We start from the raw sequence: 6,228 nt of genomic DNA, 5'->3' as shown, positions 1-6,228 counted from the left end.
ATACACAATTAAGGTAGAAAAGGAAAGAAGTAAATACGTCCAAATCAACAATTACAGCACACAGGAACCATTAGGGTTCAAATTCACTGCCCCATTCCAGACTTCCAGATAGGCACTGAAAATACCAGGGCTGGGAAGTTACTCTGGCTGCTACAGAGGGGATGCCCAAGCATATGAGAGCCAGCATAGAATTAGAGACGTGAAGAAACCCCATGCTAGTTAACTGTTTTAAAGCACCGAGCAGGGGGAAATTGGAAGGACAAGAGTTTCTGTGCATTCTATGAACTTGGCCTTCCAGACCCACACGCAGGTGCAGAAGCTGGGGGCAACATGTGCTGTAGACAGGAGCTGTGTGTTTCCGTTCAGAACAGCCTGAAAGCTTTTCAGGAATCCCAGTGCTTAAGATACATCTCAGAGAAACCATACCATGGTTGACTGTGCCTAGCTCGCATATGTTTTCAATAGAAACATTGAAAATCCTTTCAAGGTTGAGGCGTCTGCATGTTAAACTTCGAGTATAAGCTGAAGAACAAATAGAGCCATGCTAAATTGGTTTCTGGTACAGCCTGACAAAATACTGAAGTTGCCACCTAATCCCAAGTGATCCCATAAAACCCACCAGTGTCTATGTGCTCTCCTACCACCAAATCAGTCTTAAATTTGTGGGTGAGGTTACTACATTCCCAGTCTGATTCAATCTGTTTTCCATCAGGAATTGGGAAAGCTGTGAAATACTTTATGGCTAACTTCAGCATATTTTATATTTGTGATATTTATACTTTTCTATTTTAAACATAAAATGTAAGTAAAGATAACCCTATAAATGTGTAAACTCATCATACATTTATTAGGGAATAATAATAATACTTACATTAATCAAAAGATTTGTCATATTTGTCCATAACTTCATTACTGCCGAGTGAGCTGCAGTAAGGAGCCTTGAGCTGACCCGGAAGACAGGGAAGGACAAAAGTCAACTCCAACAACCAGTGAATGAGCAGTTCAGGTATTACAAACCGAAGCCTCTGCAAAACCAGACTAAAATGCAGAGTTAAAAACCTCTGCCAATTTTGGAAAAGAAACTAAAGTCTGCTTCCACCATCAGGAAGCGATAGCAGCCAGGGGAAAATGGGAAGGGATCAAGAAACAGCAGGGTGAGAGACAAAAGCTAAAAGACCATCAGGATGAAAGGTGAATTTGCCATCTTGGGTGTCATCAAATGAAGGCTGCATGCTGTGTGAGTCTTGATAGTCCATCAGAAGGTGTTAGGTCCAACAGAGGATTTCTTGGTCAGAGTTATGCAGGAGGCCAAGCTAGACAGTCTGGATGGTTTAGGATGTGCATTTGGGAGTTTCATCGCTGTCTGCTGCCTGCTCTATGACAGTAGTTGTAGCAGTATTAAATGGGTGAGTGAGTAGCAGCACGCTGGCAGCGCTGCAGTTGCAGCAAGAAGAGAGCTACACATATATCTTGAGGGTTCAAACATGCCCCGTGTCAGCAGTAGATTTTGTAGTTCGTGTTAACAGTAGGAGCAACACAAGTGTGTCTGCTTGCCGTGGGGGTGGCCAGCAGTCAGGCAGTCTAGGTGAACAGTAGTTGTGGGGGCACAGAAATGAGGAGCTGAAGGTAATGTCTGAAAAGAAATCTCAGTGGAAAGGAAAAAAGGGAGATACTGTTCTGCATGTCTGGGCTAGTGTGAATTCATCAGGCTCCGTGTTTGAATGGGAGCCAGGTAGAGCATACAAGTAACTCCTGTTTGCTGTGCCTGACCTAAATCCAAGTGTTGCTTTGTCAGGTTTTGTCTGACACATGTTCTGTTTCCCTACTGTGTAGTAACACTGCTGGAGACTGGGTGTTAGCATTGGAAACCTGATGATTCAAACACAGAAGTATGAAGGCTGGATTGCGGCAACGGGGAGGAAGCGGGGACAGGTAACCTTACCATGTACTTTATGGTGGTCAGAGGTTTCAGTTTAAGTTAAAAGAATTATTTGGGAAGTTTCAAAGGACTAAATATAGACTATGTTCACATGCTAGATGGCAGTGAGGCTTCCCAAACAACCCGTTTCTCTGCTAACAATGCTTGTGGAGATATAATGTCTTGTTTATTTATTAATTAAATAGCCATTTTTCAGGACTGACATCTATCTGAGCCCGGCCATGCACCTCCACTGCCTCCCATTCCTTGGCAACGGTCCTCTCGGTGAGAACAAACAGCCAGCACAAGTCCTCAAGCTGACCCTGAATCCTTCTTCTTCTTCGGTCTCACTGTTTTCGGGGAACACAGGAATATTACACAAGGGATCTTAGGGTGGTAAGATAAGCATCTACTATTTGAGCCTCTGCCTTAAACTACCACATTGCCATGAATGAATAAGTTTTCAGTAGCAAGGAGCCAGGAACTGTACCTGACAGGGAGACTGCCAGCTCTTCTGTGATACCTGCTTCTGAGTGGGGCATGAGCGGAGTCCCCGGGGTGAACATTGAATCCCACTCACCCCTGAGCCTGATGAGGAGGTTGAACAGAGCAAATACGCTCTATCCACAGATGATGCCAAGGTCCTTTTCTCATAGAAGAACAGCAGGCAAGCTTGGTGTCGAAGGCAAAGAGGATGATGGTATGATTAGTGAGAAATGAGAAAATAACAGACAATTGAGATTTTTGCAGTATAAGGCCAGTAGGGCCCCAACCCTGGGATGTGAGATTTTTCCAGGCAGTGAAGGCATTAAGTGTCTTTACTATTTCAAAGATCCATGTTTAAAGCCTGAACGAAAAACCCCCACACAATTAAATAAAAAATAAGCAGTAATGAAACAGAAAAGAAAATCCACAAGCCAAAAAAGGGGTGCCAGCAGGTAGCAGGGAAGGGAGAGAAACAACTTTTGGTCTAATTAGATGGCAAACGCATAATGTTGCTAAGAAGCAGTGGTTTTGCTGCAGCAAGACACTCCCATCTCAAGTCAAGAAGGAGTGGAGGTGGACAGCGATGAACTCCGCGTGCGTTCCCCCTCATGCTCTGAGCACCAGGTGTGCCATACCATATGTGTACAGTTGTATCGCCACAGTGCAATGGTTACAAATGTTGTCACTCAAAGGAGAACAAGGAAATATGCATAAAATGGCCTTTTTGAAGGAGAGAGGAGGGAGGGAGGAGGAGGAGGTGGCTGCAACTTGACAACCCCAGCTCAGATAACCTGTCAACGTTGCTCTACTCCTTCGCTTCCAGGAGATTTCAAGACAGTGTGACAGATGTGAATTTTAGAGAACATAGAATAGTCTAAACCAAGAAGCAGTCTTCGGCTTTCACTAGGACAGTACTGCTGGCCTGCTGTGGGATCAAGGGGGCCCTGAATGCACTGAGTCTTGAGTCGCCCCAAGGAGCCCGACCTGGGACCCCCACCCCGGCACCCACTGCTGCAGGAGCACCATGCCTGGGACTGCACCATGGCGCTGAGGGTACTGCCTGCCCCAGGGCTACCCGGGGCTCCCGACTCATCCCACCACATGGAGCAGCCCCAGTCCTGCTGCTCCCTGACATTATCTAAGAGTAAAACCAAAACCACCTAAAAAGCATAGGCTCTATTTATGAATGCTGTCATGCTTGCAAAGCAAAATTAAAATTAGTGCTATTGCAGGATTACAGATGTGGAATAATAAGCCAAAACCAAATCTTGAAAGAAGGAAAATACATGTCTACAGTACCTGAATCAACATCTCAGTATACAATGTTACAGGCAGAGAGGCTGTACAAAATCTTTAGATATATAACCACTTGTGTATGTTCCTGTGAGGAGGGAAATGACAGATTCATTTTCCTGTGGAGGATTCATTAGTATTCTGTCATTGACGAGTCAGTATTTTTAGCTTAGTGAGCTCAAGATGTATTGTGGTTTAGGCCTCAGAAGTTACTAACTGGTTAATGAATGAAAAGAAAAAAAATGAGTGCATTAGGAACTGTAGAATGATTTTCCAAGATCTTTTATGAACTATTCTCATTGCTTTGCTGTTTAGCATTAAGCGCCTGTTAACTCCATTTCAGGAAGGTGGTGATTAAACTGGGTCAAATGGAAGTGATTAGGCTGGATTATCCCTGTCATGGAAAAATTCACCGGAAGATCTAAGTGGGAGGAAATCATCACACAGATCCCATCAAGTTCTGCTGGAAGGTACATGAATTTGCTTTTCTCCCTGCAAAAGAGCTTTGGCCCACCCAGGATCCTTCTAGATGCCTCAGACTCACTTTGAATTGAATTGTTTTCATCTTGGAAGTTCCTCAGGACTGTTAAGGAAAGCAGTTACCCCAGTATCGCTCCCACTGGTGTGGCCTACTCCAGGTCTACATGCTGGATTTTGGAAGTGTCCCTGAAGACACTGGAGTAAGCTACCTGTCCTCAGGGTTCTTTAATGGAAAAACTTCTGTGTTCATTTCTGGTGCTAAAAATGACTAAGGAGCTGTTCAGTGGACAAGGAAGAATAATACCATGTTTGATGGGAAGGCAAACCTTGAACGGCCACCAAGAGGGCCCAAAGTGGAGAAAACAAATCTTGCGCTTGAGACTGAGCTGAGAACTGGGAGGGCACAGGGTGCTGTGGGTGTGCACAAGCACATCTGCAGCACCTGCAGTGCTTTGGATTTGCCCAAGCCAGAGAGCAACCTCTCTCCCATAGGCCATGTGATGAGTCGGTCCGTAGCCCATGCAGCGAGGACAGATTCAGCAGCATGACCCTCAAACTGTCTGTGTGCTAGCAACGGGGTCCCAAGAACCCGGATCACGCGAAGGCTCTGGAGAGCCAGATACCGTGCTTTAAATCAGCCCCATTCAAGCATCTAAACCTACATAGGCAGCCTATGCATGAGTTGCGCAGTGGTCCTGAGCTCTGGAGTAAAGCTTGGAGGAGTCACATAACCCTCTCTCTCAGCACAGCCCCAATTTAAGGCCACCCTCCATCGTGTGATCCTGCTGCAGAGAAGCAAATATTTTGGGACTGTCAACGATTACTAAGAAATAAGTAGCATTTTATTGCGGGGACTGGTACACAGAGTTTCCCGTTGGCCAGTAGCCAAGGGCTTGCTTCCTCTGGGTGACATCTCTGAGTGCTCTCTGCGAGCTCAGCTCCACTACTCTGTTTTACTGAGATTTTCAGCGGACACCATGTCACCGGCCCCTCTGTCACAGTCCCTCACCTCTCCTGCTGTCAGAGAACTGTCCTGGGGAAATGGGGCCGAGATGTGTGTGGGTGTACGAGCATGTGTATGTGCGTGTGCCTGCGCACGCAGCTGTGTTTATTTTGTGTTGCATATAGAAGAAAAGAGGATTATTTATGTTCTAATCATGATGTGTTCCCCAAGCAAAATATTTTCTGCTCTGATTTATTGCTCTCTTTAGGCCTGCCCTCAAGCATTGTTCTTATATTTGGAGCTGGTCACATTTTTTCCATTTGGAAATGGAAATTTTAAATGCATATTTAATGAAAAAAACCCCAACAGTTACTTGGAGGGAGGAGTTGTTTCACTTCTCTGTTTTCACATTTTATGATTGTTTCCTTTCTCCTGTCTTTCCTTTTACTTTTTCTCCTATTTTCTCTTTGAAAAGGGAAGGAAAAACAGTACCTGGAGAAACAAACAGGGACAATATTTTTTCTAATTTTTGGTTAAGAAATTAGAAAAGTTCAAAACCAGGAAAAGTCCACATGCAAATTACCTGTCATTTTCGGATTAGCACTGTTGTACTATTGATCAAAAGTATCTAGCCAACAAACCTGTGTAAATTAAAAATGCTTGTGGACTATAGGGAGCCTGCATTTCTTGGTAACTACAAAAGAAATGTGGTCTGTGTTTGTGGGTTGGTTTTGTTGTTTTTTTTTTTTACTTCATAGTGCTTTACAAAGCTTATGCAAGTGGCCTTAGAGCTTGGTTTTCTTTTTATCTCACGAATGTCAAAAAAGAGAGGTTCCCCTCACCCTCAGCCTTCTTTTCCTAGAGGACTTCTCGGAGGACACATGAAATCAAATTAGTTTTGTAGGTTGCACTTAGAAGATACAGGAGAATGGAGATCTTTAACAAACTGAGCTTTTCTTCTATGTGTTTCTCAGGAGTTTTGATGCAAACAATGTCAGAAGAGTTTTTACACAGTCTGAATAAAAATTCTTTTAAAATCCTTTTTTTTTAAATCTTTCCCCTTTACTCCATTTTTAATTCCCCTCAGTAGCTCCGGATTCCTTTCTGT

The sequence above is a fragment of the Charadrius vociferus genome, unplaced genomic scaffold, assembly GCF_000708025.1.
Source record: "Charadrius vociferus isolate BGI_N301 unplaced genomic scaffold, ASM70802v2 scaffold209, whole genome shotgun sequence".
Classification (NCBI taxonomy): Eukaryota; Metazoa; Chordata; class Aves; order Charadriiformes; family Charadriidae; genus Charadrius; species Charadrius vociferus.
This window is presented reverse-complemented; position numbering follows the sequence as displayed.